At 37.8% G+C, this 15491-nt stretch overlaps 1 protein-coding gene across 2 annotated transcripts in view; it reads right to left on the bottom strand.

Moving 5' to 3' along the window:
* The window catches only part of PRLR (prolactin receptor), a 167421-nt gene that overhangs the window by 47421 nt on the left and 104509 nt on the right, over positions 1 to 15491 (bottom strand). The window contains exons 2-3 of one of the 2 annotated variants that reach the window (XM_025165705.2): positions 15427 to 15473; positions 13085 to 13169 (exon numbers count right to left, since the gene is read on the bottom strand). The exons of the other annotated variant lie outside the window; for it this stretch is intronic. The gene's annotated coding sequence lies outside the window, so the exon portion shown is untranslated. The remainder of the gene's footprint in view (positions 1 to 13084; positions 13170 to 15426; positions 15474 to 15491) is intronic. 2 annotated transcript variants of the gene reach the window in all.

Genomic DNA, 15491 nt, shown 5'->3' with positions numbered 1-15491 from the left:
ATTGCAAAAAAAAATGCAGGTTTCTTTACTCCTGTTTTCATAAATCATGATTTAGATCCTAAACTGTGGCTGATCTTTAAAAAAAAAATCAAATGATACAAATTTAGCATTGGCTTCTGTGGGTAAACAGTACCTAAGATTAATCAGTTTTTCAAGTTTCAGATATGACAATTGATCAAAGATAGATGTGAAGACTTCCAAACTCCTTGTGTTTGTGCTGGAGCAGGAGGGGGAGAAGCACACAAACCAGAGGTTTGTTGAGATTCATTCCTGTATCAATAATTCATAATTTATTAGAAGTGGGAGAGAGAGAAAGAGGCATCATTTGCCCAGTAAACTATGAACTTCTCCCATTTTATTCCTGGAGCACCTTTGGGTCAGGTTTTCTGTACTGGATTAGAAGGAAATAATTTGAAGAATGCAAGGAAGCCTTGCTCACCTCCCACTATGGTATGTCTTGCACCCATGCTTTGGATTCTCTCATGAAGATGAGAGGTAGTGATGTTAATTATGATGATGATGTAAGTAGTCCTCACCATCATATGCAAAGAATCTATATCATGGCCCATGTTTCAAATGTTGGGAAGCATAATACTGGGTGTTGGAAGGTGTCATAACAAGGATCATTCAGGGTAGTACTTGTAGCTAGTGTTCTAGTTATACAAAACTTTTTAGAGTCTTATACAATATAACCAGTCCCTGGATATGTTCTTTGAGTCAGTTTTCTTACCATTATTTCTTTAGCAGTGTAACAAACAATGTAGTTGCAGATTCTGTCTGGCACTGCATTTAGTTATATGAAGACAATGTTATCATGAGATAGATACAGCTTACAATAACACAACTACAGGTAAACTTTGTACTTGGCCCAGTTCTTGATTAAATCATCTGCATTCTTGCTTAGGTCAGGATACATGAAACATGATTCTGCTTCTAAAGCCACTTTCTGAAGCAACATAAATATTTGATTCTGCATAGAAAGTTTAGGAATTTCCTGATCAAATTATTGTCATTTTCTAGTGTGTGCTTTATAGAATCTAGAGTGCCAGTTTAAATGCCTCTTCTGTCACATCCAAATCACATTCATACAGCCACAGGTGAACCTTTCATTCCTCTTCAAATTTGTCCTGCTCTTTGCTGGAACAAGAAGAACAAAAAAACAAGTTTTTATTCCCAGTTCTGCAGAAACACTTAAGCCTGATGCCACCTCCATTCCAACTACAACTTCTTCAGCTTTTGACAGTGTCAAAGTTCATAACATTTTCATGGAGGCTAGAGAAAGAAAGAATTTAACCTTTTCTTCTCAAACACTTTGGTTTCAATAAAAATAACTTCCTTATGACTGTTGGTACATTAAAAACATTTTAAAACTTGTGACTGCTTTACTACACAGTTAAAATGCTTACTTGACATTCAGGTGTCAGGTTTGGTCCCTAGTTTCCAAGAAGAACTATAGAAATTAAGGCTGTGCTAATGCCTGTCTTGTAAATTCTGGGAAGGTATCTTCCCCTGAAAAAGTGGTTTCTGTTCTACTTTATTCTCAGAGTGCTGCAGAGTTACGACGTTCAATTTTAAATGCTGTTTTTGAGCTGATGGTATTGCTAGAGGTGCAAGAGTATGCTACTCTTGATGTTGCTGTTTTCTATGATACATTGCCCTACTTGGACCCCATAGGTACCCATAGTTCTCAATCTGAGAAAGCCTTCTGAGAGGGGTTCCTTCATAATGTCTTCCTTTGTCACCACACATCCCTTGGCACCTTACAACCGAAGAAGTGCCAAGAAGTTCTTGCTTTTCCTACATCTTTGTAAAGAAATCCCCAAAGCAAATTCTCTTGCATCGAACTAAATGAGGATGGTAAGAAAAAAAAAGCAGAAGAAATTTTTGGAATGGCAATGGAAGGATTTTTTTCCCCCTGATTTTCCTAGTAAACAGTGTCTTTAAAAAAGCTGTAATTCATGAGAAAATATATTAAATCTTTTGGTAGCACTTAAGTTTGAGTATGTACACATGCATATTATATAGCTTATTTCTCTTTTATACTTTCAACACATACATACTATTAACATATCTCTCCATTTTCAATAATAAACTAATAAGTAAAAACAATACATAGAATTGTTTTTATAGAATAAAATGAAAAGAGAAAGAGAAAGAGAAAACACAATACACCACAGCTAAACAAGATCAAAAGGCATGGGAAGACAACTGCATTTGCCTCATGCCAAAATGACCTCAAAATTAAACGCAAGGGATTATTCCAAAAGTAGAGCTCCACAACTGAGAAGACTACTACTCATAATTAAACTTTGGAATTTGTTACCACAAGATATGGTGCTGGTTACCAGCTTAGCTGACTTGAAAAAAGGACTGGACCAATTCATGGAAGTCATGGGATCTATGGCTATTAGCCTTAAGGGCAATGTGACTGCCTCTGAAGGCCGTCTGCTGGGAGACTAGTGGGCTTCTCTGGGCAGTTGGATGGCCACTGTGAGAACAGACTGCTGGACTAGATGGGCCAGGGTCCAACTGAGCAAGCCACTGCTTATGTTCTTATGTTCTTACATCCTTTGACAGAAGCGACCATACCTCCAAAGAGGGGTATCTTAGGGAGACAATACTGTATATTTTTGAGTGTAGACCTCACAGAACATGCCTGCTGATCAGAGAATGAACAAGCCAGTCAGTGCTTCATTGCACTGGCCAATACTCGTGTGCCTTTTTCCATCTATTCAAGTCCCACTCGGTCCATTCAGAAACAAACTATCCCCTTTCATTCTTTAGAAAAAGAAATCACTGGTGTTCTTGCTCTTATATATTCTATGTGTTTCAGTGGATGCATTAGTAAGCATTTATCCATTGATTGCCCAAAACACAGAGGCAGTTTGAGGAGAAGCTATCGACTGAAAGGTTGAAGCACAAGATGGTAATGTGTTGCCATTTCTGAAGTGGCATAGGCTGGGCTGAAATGCCATATTTCGTTTCAAGGATAAAATGGCCCTGACACAGGATATGTTTCAATCACACACCATCAGTGATCATGTTGTGTGATCAGCAGGGCAGGTACTTTCGTTCCAGTGCCAGGACAATATTGAGCTACAAAATCATCTCATACTTGCAAATCTTTGTCAAGCACTGACTGCTATAAATCTCATGTGGAAATAAACTACCATAAAATGTGTAAATCTACTTCAAGTTATTTAGCATTTAAGCAAAGATGCTGAATACACACACACAGCCACAAGATTTTAAGAGATCATTCTCAATCAACATCAACATAAAAGAATGCCAAGAAAAGATTTGACTTTGCTACTGTAAATGAAAAATAGACCATACAGTCTTATAGCTAATGTACAGCATTGCATGGAGATATATGATGTAGCCATCTTGCAAAACTTAAATGATTCAGCTAAACTTAAGAATTCAATGAAGACATTAATTAATTAAGGGAATTCAATATATCTTGTGTTGAGATCCATGTTGGAAGCAAAGTGTAACAAAGAAACACAACAAAATTTCTATCTCATCTGCATCCAATATATTTCTACCTGTTATTTATCTAGGATGCTGTGATTTCCACTTTGCATTTATTTTTAAAACAATACATAAAATATTTGAGGTATACATTTGTGACAATCCAGGAATCTCAGCCATGTCATGGATCTGTACACCCATGTGTATTCTGGAGTGGGTGTTGGGAGGACCAAGAGTAAGCCAAACAAATTCTCTTTTCTAGCTCTGCACTTTATGGATAAGGGGGAAAGTCTTAAAACATCTAGGATGACATGTTAAAAGCACACAGAATTTGGGGGGAAGAAGCTGAGTGATGAAGGAGACGGCTGGCAGCTAGAAGTCCCATAATTACTAAAATGGATTAGGCAGCTCTAGTGGCTGTTGAAGATGGACTGAGTTTGGTTAATTTCTGTCCAGAGCCTGTTTAGTTTTTATAGGCAAAGGCCAGAACAACTTAAAAAGTAAGATAATAATAACATAGATGCAAAAACAACATATGATCTAGCTAAAATGGTATACCCCCAAACCCATATAAAATTATTTTAAGTAAAATAAGATAATCAGGCCCACCTCACTCAAAGCAGTTGTTTGCATTCCATCACAGCCAGTATACAAAATTGGGCTAGGATACCCAAGATCTCCACCTCCTGATCATCTAGTTGGCAGTTGAGGTAGTCATCCTCGGTTCTGCCTACTGTAGGTATCATGTAAGAAATGGGGTAATACAGAAAGGCCAAATGTCTCTATTTAAAGAGGCAGTCCAGCAATACATGACCCACAATTTTGATCATCTCCTCATCACAGGGCCAAGCAGGGACAGTATCCAACCTCAGCTACTAAAATCAAATATAGACTAGTGAGCAGTCTTATTTAGGTTTATAGACTGTACACTGGAATATCCTTAAGCTGGAATACCTATATTATTGTCCCCATATTTAGAAATAGAGAAAGGTCAGACCCATCAATCTAGCATTGAATTAATTTATTAAGTATTATCAGTAAGCTTTATGCTAGATATGTATTTTGGAAATTACTGGACTGGATGAAACAGAAAAGCATTCTTGCTGAGATGCTGGCTGGGTTTAGAATGGGGAGGTCAACCTAAGACCAGCGCTTGGTCTTACAACAACTTATTGAAAAGTATCTATCAGTCCCCAGACTTTTATTTACTTTAAAATAACCCTTGTCACAATTTCTAGAGAGCAATTGCAGAATAAATTGGAGGCTTCATCTATTGATAGGTGCCTGCTGGCACTCATCAAAATGTTGCTTTATAATTCATGTATTCAAATAAGACTGGGCCATTCTAGCTGGCTTTCTGCCATGGTGCCTACCTATAAGGGTATCAAACAAGGGTATGTTTTAGCTCCTTTGCTGTTTAATTTCTACATCAGTGAAATGGTGGAAAAACTCACACCAGAACATCACACCCCAAGTCTGGCTGGCAGATCTACTGCATTATTTTTATATGCAGATACTGCAGCCATTATCTCAACTTCACCTGTTGGACTGAGTAGAGCACTAAGAGCAATTATCTTCTATTGCATGGATAATGACCTAGTTATCAGTTATCAAGCGCTCCACATTACAGTATTTTCAGATACTTTTTAAATATAAACATAGATGGCAAATTAGTGGAACACCATTGAGCAGGTTGAGGCTTTTAAATATCTTGAAATTGTTTTCCAAGCTCCAGAGTCCCGGAAGGCCCAAATTCAATCTCAAAAGAGAAGATGAAAGGGAGTGTAGCCATCATCTTAAGGTTCTTCCATAGAAAAGGAGGTATTACAGACCAGGTGAACTAAAAATGTTTGAGCCCAAAGTACTAGCACACTTATCTTACAGCTTCCAAATATGTGCCTAAATGGACATAAAGCTACTAGAAGCTGTTCAATCAAGTTTCTTAAGGGACTTATTTCTGGTGCCACAGTATGTCCCATGCTCGGTCCTTAAGGCTGGATTGGCATCCAACTCGAATGCAGATTACATTACAATGCAGATTAATTTAAGCTATTGACTTAAATTAATTTCCAATCCAAGCAGTTTGGCTGTTTTGACCCTTCTTCTTCTTCATCCTTGCCAAGTGATAACTAAAAGCGTTCTCCTCTATAGCCTGCAATTTATTAAAAGGAGGTCATTATTGCTTCATTCTTTACACAATCCTCCCTGGAGCCATTATACCTCTTCATGAATTACCCACCTTGAACATACATTAATCAACATGTCCTTTGTGTTGAGTATCCATTTATTTTTTAAGAAAGCCACTGGAGACTACTTCACAAGAAATCACAGGCGAAACTATACCTGAATCAATTTCGATTTGAAGATAGTCCTCTCAGGCTGAAATTCTGCATGGCTGTATATGAGGAAGGTTTCCCGTAAAAAGTACAACAGAGGTCTCCAAACCTTTTAAATCTGTGAGCCCATGTACAATCCTGATAGTGACATGGGTGCAAACTTGACACATCATATAGGTTTAGGGGGAAAAGAACTGTTAAGTGTAAATTTGGAAGATTTTAATATGCAATAAATAAAAAACAAAGGCTGCCAACCGGCCATTAGCTTCTCACTCGCGGCCTTCATTCCTGAGCAACAAATAGCCTCGTGCCGCTCTGAAGCAGTGTTTCCAACCTTGGCCGTTTCCAGGTGTGCGGACTTCAAATCCCAGAATGCCACCCCCAGCACAGCCACTGATGAGAATTCTGGAAGTTGGAGTCTACATGCTTGGAAGTGCCAAGGTTGGGAAACACAGCTCTGAAGGTTTTTTTCCTCCTACTGAAGGTTGCTTCAAATGAACAACAACTCCTCCTCCTCCTTGCCTCAACTTGGAAAGACTGAGGAAAAGAAAGGTGGGGCTTGGATATGAGCACATTCTCATATCTGGTGAATTTCTGATGCAAATAATTAATTGCTGTTCTCTTCCCTCAGAGTATTTTACATAATAAAACTGATTTAAGCACAGTCCTTTGTAAAGTATGACAACCTTAGCCATCCTATACATGGATAAAGATCTGTGTTGGAAGAGGCTGTTTAGAATATCTTAGTACTACTGATAAATATCTAAGTTCAGTCAACATATTGGATAATGATGATGATCCTGAATCAATCCAATGCAGGATGAATGTCTTTTTATTGAAGATTATGGACTGTAGTCTACCACATTTGTCCAGTGTGGCTTGGCAGATAGGTGTTTTTCGACTTTCCAGTCTAGATTGAAAGAGAGGTACTGGTCCAAATTCACTTGGCTGGCTTCCATGCCTATGGGAGGGCTAGAACCTGCATTTTCCCACTCCTAGTTCAGTATCTTAACTGCTATATTACACTGGCTTTCTCACATTAATCTGTATATGTGGTCACTTATGTTAATCATTAGTTTTATATTAGTACATTGGTATAATTTCTTTTTTCTTTACTCATTAGCACCTGAAATAAATACATTGCCTTCTTTCACATACATAAAGAGAATGAGAGATACGCCCTTAATCATTTTCTCCTTCCCTTGCTTGTGGTGAAAGGAAGGAAGGAAGGAAATGTAAGTGCTAAGGTACATATAAGACAAACATTTCGTCTGCTCCTCAGTCACAGGCAGTTTAATTGGATTGGAGCCATGTAGTTGAAGTGAGTTAATTAGGACTATGAATGCCCTAAAGGCCAGTCACACGGAGGGGATGCGGGGGGGGGGGGGAGCTGTTATGCAACTTCAGAATTACAAAAAAATACAGAACTAATCTATCAAAAACTGTGGGCACTATGAGGATAGCATTAAGAATCTTCTGTCCTGCATAGACCTACTCTTTCCGATTTTTCAGAGCCAAAATGTGTGTTAAGTTTTCATGCATCTTTATTGGTAGGATCAGAAGCAGACTGGGACCTTGCCCAGCTGCTGTGGATATTTTTAAACACCTAGTGCCTTTGGAATAGACCTGCTAGATCAGGGTTCCTCAACCTTGGCAACTTTAAGACGGGTGGACTTCAACTCGCAGAATTCCCCAGCCAGCTTTCTGGAAGTTGAAGTCCACCTGTCTTAAAGTTGCCAAGGTTGAGGAACCCTGGGCTAGTTCATCTAGGTCTTCTTGGCCCTTTGTGTTTCTGTTGATTATTTGATTCCAAATCCCTGGATCAGCTCCTGGCTTCCAGCAATTTATTACTTTCTTTGTTTTTATTTATTCAATTTATATGGCCACTCATCTCAAGCATATGACTCTGGGCAGCTAACCAAGAATAAAAAATTCTCTGAGAGCTGCTTGTAGTTCACATCTGAGAACTATGTGTCTTTCAGTTGCTCTCTCCAGCTGTCTTAAAAAGTCAAAGCAATGTGTGAAATCTCTCTTTTTTTTTTTTTAACAAAGGATGAGAAACAATAGGGAAGTACTGATATGGTTCCATGAAGAAATGTATTTGGTGTTTGGTGATTATTCCTCCTGAGAGTTACAGCACAAAAACCAAAAACAAGTTAGCCAAAGCATGCTCACATTTTGATGAATGTCTTGGTTTAACTCACATTCTTTCACTTGTTGTGGTAGCGGGGAAGAACAAGCCCTCTAACAGAAAGGGCTGCCAAGGTACAAGCTAAAGAAACTGGTGGGGGGGGGAAAGCAAAAAAAACCCAAACAAACTTTCACTGATAATTTCTTCAAAGTGTGTGTGTGTGTGTGTGTGTGTGTGTGTTTGTATTGCAAACAATTTCAGGCCAATAAATCCATGGCTCCAGTAATATCCCATGAAAATATCTCCTCTTGCATAGCTTATATTGTCTGTTCAACTTGAATCATTAGATAGCATTTGGAGAGAAAAGGTAAAAGAAAAGTACTAACGCTGCACCTCTATGCATGCTTATCTGTAATAATTTCCACTGAAATATGTAAAACATAATTCTGAGTAGGTATGCCTAGGCTGGGACAGTTAATTATGTATATCAGAAGTAGGTAACACATTGCATGCTGCCCATTGACACCCTCTTCTGCCAGCTTTCTTCACCCACCTAACCCAAATTCTTTTTTAAAAGATCCTTTTAACTGAACAAATTAAATGAAAAGCTGGCATGCTTCAATGCAAACCATCATCCTCTTATACAGGCTTCTCTGGGCTTAGCATCCTTCAGAACTTTGGACTTCAGCTTCAGAATTCCCCAGCTAGAATGAACGCTGCTAAGAATTCCTTGTGGGGGAGTTGGGCGGTACTATAAATTTGACAAACAAACAAACAAACAAACAAATAAAATTCTGGAGCTGAAGTCCACGCATCTGGAGTAGGGCCTTCAAATGCATTATTTCTCAGTGGAGGTTGTTCAAACATTCTCCTGTCAATAATGTTAATACCACTATCATATTTATACTGTCTTTTCAGTAAGATATTATTGCCTATCGTATCGTAATTAGCTTTTTATTGTAAAAGAATGAACGATTATTGTAATTGTAATGGATTCCTTTGAAGTTATATTCATTTTTATTTGTTGTATTTGTGGTATTTTCAAACTGCTATTTGCAGTTGTCTTGGAGAACTCAAAGTTGAAAGAGGACAAACGAACAAATTATACCGAAATTATGCATGTAGGTATCCAGAAACCTTCTTTGACCCTTCTGTTGCTCTGTGATTAACTAATTATTTCCTTACTCAAATCCTAAAACCAAGAAAAGTCTTAATAATCTGGGAATATATATTCTCTTTAGCTCTTATTCTGATGCTCTACCGAGAAGTAGGAGGAGAAGGGTATCCAGTTCAGTACATAGGAGGATCCATTGTACTCAGTGGCCTCAATTTACATAACTGGAAGGCAATATATTAACAGACCATCACTGGGCAAAGATTTTCCTGAAAAATTAAACATGAAAATTCTCCCTAACAAGCATGACAACTGGAATGGAACCTAAAGGTTATCTAATCCAACCTTACTAATGAGGTCCCTTGTACACCACAGTTTTTACAGAAGTTAATCCTTGAACAGAAAAGAATATTTAATTTGTTTGAACTTGAACTTTCCAATGGACTACAAAAAGGATTCAAGTTGTTCATGCCAGAAAATATTTCCAGGAAGTACAACATACATTGGAATAGGTTTATGCAGATATTTGTTTCAAATTAACAATGGAGTTTGCCTTTCACTCATTCCCATTTTGGTAAGCAATTTATTTTTGCAACCAACCTCACATGCTGGCTGGTAAGCATATCTTGTGACTTATCAAATTAAACAAATTTCCCAGATATTTGTAGTTGGCATTAGGGATTTAAGAAAAAGCTCAGAAGGATGCTATATGGAAACCCGCTTATTAGAAGAGGGCAAACTAAAACATTCCCATTTGTGGTAGAATAGAAATCAGGCAACCAACTTAAACCTCTTAATCTGCCAGGTGGTCCACCATTTCTGAGCAGTGCATTGTCCAGGTAGCAGATCCAGGAATTCCCCATACCAGAAAGCAGTTTATTTCACTGCTATTCTGGCCATTGTAGTAGCTATGAATAAACTATATACAGTATTAGTTGCGGGTCAATGGTGGATTCTCGGGAATGGTACCCACTTATGGTATCCCGCCTGAAGACCTCATGGAAAAATCTGCTTTACAAAACAGCAACCATGCTACAGTATCTCCTGTAAGCAGCTTCCAGAGGCCACTAGATAAAAGAGCCCATACAACTGTCTATAACACGGTGCTCTTAAAAAATGCCCACAAAACCCTTTTTCAGGGCCAAAAATACAGGACCAAAAATACAGGTACCCTAAACGTCTGAACTCTTTTCCAAATGGCCAGCAGGACTTACTGGCAAAAGTCCTTAATGACAGACACATTAATCTTTGTTGCCAATTAGAAACAAGACTATTAAAGAGTTTTGTTTTGGCGTTTTTGAGTTAGTCTTGACTCTTGTTGACCATCTGGACTAGACCCTGTAGTTTTCTTGGTAAGATTTTTTGGAAGTGCTTTGCCCTTGCCTCCTTCTTCCCAGGGCTGAGAGACAGTGACTGGCCCAAGGTCACCCAGCTGGCTTTGTGCCCAAGGCAGGACTGACACTTACGGTCTCCTGGTTTCTAGCCTGGTGCCTTAACCGGTACACCAAACTAGCTCTTGATTAAAGAGTGGCATTTAAAAAAAAAAATCCATTCAATCATGTCCAATTCTCAGACACTGCCTGGACAAGTCCCTGCAGTTTTCTTGGCAAGGTTTTTCAGAAGTTGTTTGCCATGGCCTCCTTCCTAGGGCTACCTTAATTAAAATACCAGCTTTGAAGTCAGGCTTTAAATTATATTGTAGTAGCTCCACAACTGGATCTGCTCATCATGAACTGGAGTGGCTTTATCCACTTAGCTTGCTGATGCAGTCGTAAGTTGGAAACCAGTGAATGAATGAATGCTTAGCTGTGGTACATCTGCAGGGCCAGACTATGTATATTTCAATCATCTTTGCCTAAGTATCAACAAACAATGCTTCTAATGAAGAAGCAGAGTACTTCTATTCAGTACTGGGTGCAGAGATCACAGCTATCCTCCAAAATGTCTATCTAATAGTTGTTGGTGATTTCAATGCCCAAAGTGGCCACAGTGACTGTAAAGCTATAATGGGCAGATACGTCCTATGCGAAAAGTGCAGATAGAGACTACAGTACAGATAATTCCTAGGTTAAGAACATCCAGTTTAAGGATGACTCATAGTTAAGAACAGAGACCATTGTAGCAAAATCTGAGTTAAATACAGAATGATTAGAGTGAAATACACAATGGTTTGAGTTAATTACACAATGCTACTCTACTTATACAATAATTATTATACAATAATACTGTTCTGGCTTACATACAAATTCGACTTAAGGACAGACCTTGGGAATGGAAATCGTTCTGTACTTCTGTTAAATCTGGAACTGTTCATGGTCTAGTATTAGCAAACACTCTTTTTAGTCACAAGCCTCAGCATTTGCAAACCTGGGTCAGCCCAGATGGCAAAACAAAAAATCAAATAGACCCTATCCTGATTAGGCAGAATTTTTCACATTTTGTTACTGATAGTCAAAGTTTTGGGGGAATAAGTATGATCACTCACCATGCTTTAGCACAGGCTAGAGTAAAAATAAATCCAGGTAAATATAGATCAAATGGAAATAAATGACTAGATATAAACCAACTGAAATACTCAGTTATTGCTTTCAAAAGGAATGTGAATACAAGCTGAATATAAGTGGACACCAACATGAGCAAGTAGACAAGTAGTATTTGTCTATAGTGAAAAGTGTTATTCATAGTATAGCAGTCAAGATGATTGGGTACACCAAAAACATGCAAAAAACTAGATAAGTGCTAAAAAAAAATCAAAGGAAAACTGCTATAGCTAGTAAAGATCTATCTAGGGCCAGAAATGTGGCTGGTTTAATTAAAAACCAAATTAGACAACATAAGGAACTATATGTCAACTAAAAAGTAGCAGAATTAAAACAAGGAGAAAATATTGACTGAAAAATCTATTTTAGTTCATTAAAAAAAACAGCAAGAAAACACACAACACCTATTAGTGGTATTATCACAGATGAAAATGATGATGCTGTGAAACAAAAAAGACAAGTTAGAATAGTGAAAGAAACATTTCAAGGAACTTCTGAACAGTCCAGCTCCAGCAATTCTGGATGCTAGTACTATTAACTATAATTCACATGTAGAAAAATTAATATACTCTGTAGACAAAGGTTCAATAAGACTGGATGAAATCTAAAAAGTCATTAGATGCTTAAAGGCACTAGGCTCAGATGAGCCAAGGCCAGAAATATGTAAAACTGCTATGGTATCTTTGGTTCCAAGACCTTAAGTTTTATTCAGGAAAATGTGGGAAACTGAAACTTCATCAGAAGGATGGGAAATGACAATTATCATCTGATCACCCAAGAAAGGGGGGGAAAACCCTTCTTGTAGCAGTTATGGAGATATTTCTCTGCTGAATATGGGATCCAAAAATTATGGAAAGAATACTTCTCAGTCAACTGCTATCTGAAAGGGCTAAAAGAATGAGAGAAAAGCAAGCTGGATTTAAAACTGGGCATAGATGCACTGATCAAATCTTTGCAATCTGTTATCTACTGGAATTGGTTTTGAGTTCTTTCAAGAAAATATATCATTTGTTGATTTTAAAGCAGCATTTGATATTGTGGACCATGACAGCATATGGAAAATGCTTCTGGTAGATGGGGTACCACATAAACTATGCCAAATCATCTAAGCCCTTTGTCAGACTACAAGCTGTCAAAGCAGAGCATATGGAGACCAGAGTCAAGCTTCTCCATTTCAACTGGAGTTTGTCAGGGTGACATCCTCTCATCGCTTTTAATTAATATATGCATGGTTTGTATTTTAATCATTGAATGGAAAGGTTGGTGGCATTGTTACACATCCATTTGGTTTAGTAATTATGGATTTAACCTTTACTGATGATGTGGCCATCCTACTCAGCAATCAGGAAGACTTACAAGAAATGATTAGTTGTATTGCAATTAAAGCTGACAAAATTGGCTTCTGGATAATTCCCACTAAAACCTGGGAACCCAGTGATGCAATAAAAATAGGAAATGAAACAACTGAACAAGTGATTATTTCATGTACCTCAGAACTGAAGTAAGAAGAACTGGTGGAGCACACAAGAAGTGACATCTTGCTTGAAGTGATTATCCAGGGTCCTTTTTACCTTCTGGAAACACAAAGATATGACATAGCACCATGGTCCAAATATATCATGCAACAGTATGACCAGCTTTTCTTTATGGCTGTGAGACCACGCCAATGAGATTGAAGATGATAAAAAGGAAACCTAGATGTTTCTGATCACCTCTGTCTATATTGCATTCTTGATATCAAATTTTTAATAATCTGAAAATGAAAACATCTGCAGAAAATGTAAAGTAGTAGCCATCTCAGACTTAATAAAAATCAGGTGATGGAAACAGATTGCCCAAGTGTTGAGAATGCCTGAGAACCGACTATCCAAGCTGCCATTCACCAGCTTCAATGAATCCAGGTAGAAGCAATCTTGTGGTGGGGTTTATATTTCAATTAAAATATTCATTCAAAAGGAAGCAGAGGACATTGCATGGAAGCCCCTAAACTTTAGTAGGAAAGAAGAGAGCAGCAACTGGCATGTTCACCTAGCTACAATTATTTATGATAACATATAGTAGAAACAAATTATAAAAGAAATTAATGTGACTCCCACACCATGAGATGTCCATACCCAAGTGTTGGGTATAGTGCCAGTAAGAAAAGTAAGATTTCATGGGTAATATCTGATTTACAGAACACTTTTTGGTTTTACAATAGAAGTAAATTCATTATCTTGACCCTTCTACAGATTGATAAGAGTTTTCATCAGGGTAACAATATTCATATCAGTTCCTTGACATCTTAGTAGATTTAGCAATTTGCAAGCATATTCAAAATATTTGTCAGAAAACTGTTATAATCATAGCTAGTGCTCCAGAATACCATGAATAACCAAACAGAACAAAACGGGGACAGTCTAAGCTATGGATCAAGAAACTAGTAGCAGATGTCTGTGTGAAGGAATGTAAACTGGCCTTGGGAATAAGGAAGGAATGAGTGAACTATTAAGGGGGGAGTTTCAGAGAAGATTACTCATTCATAGGAAAGAGGAAAGCATGAGAAAGAAACTCAAATAACCTTGCCCTGATTTTGTTTGGTATAAGATGTGGCAGAGAGAAACTCTGACAGGTTGTCAAGATTCAGTTATTCTACCCTACAGCGATGAAAAGCATTCCTGGAATTTCCATTGTGTCTGTTTTTTTTTATTTTGACTACCTCAAAGGCTGTCACTCTGTATCCTCAGACACTGAAAGTGCAATTTTAATTGGCCAGAATAGCTGCAATGTAATGTTGCTCTGGGGCATTATAGGAAATTAAAACTGGGCCTTCAAGATAACTAATCCTGGTTACAATAGTGCTGATTGCTGCTCTCTATTAGGGACCCCTCCAAATAATAGATTATCTCAAGTCTGAATGTTTGATTATTAGGAATTTAGAGATGATGAACAGGCCACTATTTTCTGTAGCAGACATATTGATTTTCCCTCTTTCACTATGCCAGCCTCCCCTAACCTTTGTATTTCAGTTATGTTGGACCATATCTAATAATTCCCACCCTCCATAGGCATCCTGACTAGGAATACGTGGCATCTGAAGTTGCACACATCTTCCGAGGGTCGTCAGTTTTTCGGTGGTTGTAGTAAAATTTTCGGTCAAAGTTAATTTGGGGTATATGCAGATGTAGCAATGCAGAGTTTTCTCTGGCTACATACATTTTGCACATATTCAGCACTTCACCTAGAATAACCTCTTCCCTGGAGAAAAACAAATGCTACTTCTATGAGTGTACACTATTTTGGGTATCTAGTAGACAATTCAGATTTATGACTCCCTGGCATCCAAGAATTTTGCCTCCATCTTTCAATTAGTTTAGTTTTGCAATTCTTTTTTAAAATAAATGTACTTAGTTTAAATACAATATTGCCCCCATAAAAAAGTTATGATTTTTCACAGGTATGGAGAGGAAAAACTCTTTGTATTCCATATGAGTGCATGCATTCCTCCATTCCAGCCATGAAGCTCCACCATGCATAGTCTGGGCATTTAGGATACAGCACTACTGACTGTGGTATCCAATGAACTGAAATAGAGCTTCCATTTCTGAATGCAAAAATATTCTAAATGAGCCATCGAACACCACAAGGGGAAAAAAATCACATGGTAAATTATATTTAACTAAGAAAGAGACATTCTAGCACAGAAATTAAAAATATTGTATAACATCACTTCTTGTCTTACTTCACACTGTGTACACATGGCAGTCTTGCTGTTTCTTTCTCGAAAAAAGATAATACTTCCAGGAAGAAAAAAATAACCTTTCAGTTCCAAGAAATGCAGAAAATAGTTACCTCCATCCATGGGTAATTGCAGTTGTCCTGGGCTGCTTCTTTTAAGACTGCAGAAGCAAACATTA

The sequence above is a fragment of the Python bivittatus genome, unplaced genomic scaffold (genome assembly GCF_059951505.1).
Source record: "Python bivittatus isolate LINGU-HERP-01145 unplaced genomic scaffold, Pbiv_v1 ctg000570_np1212, whole genome shotgun sequence".
Taxonomy (NCBI): Eukaryota; Metazoa; Chordata; class Lepidosauria; order Squamata; family Pythonidae; genus Python; species Python bivittatus.
The sequence above is the reverse complement of the archived record's forward strand: the minus strand, read 5'-3'. Positions and strand labels throughout refer to the sequence as shown.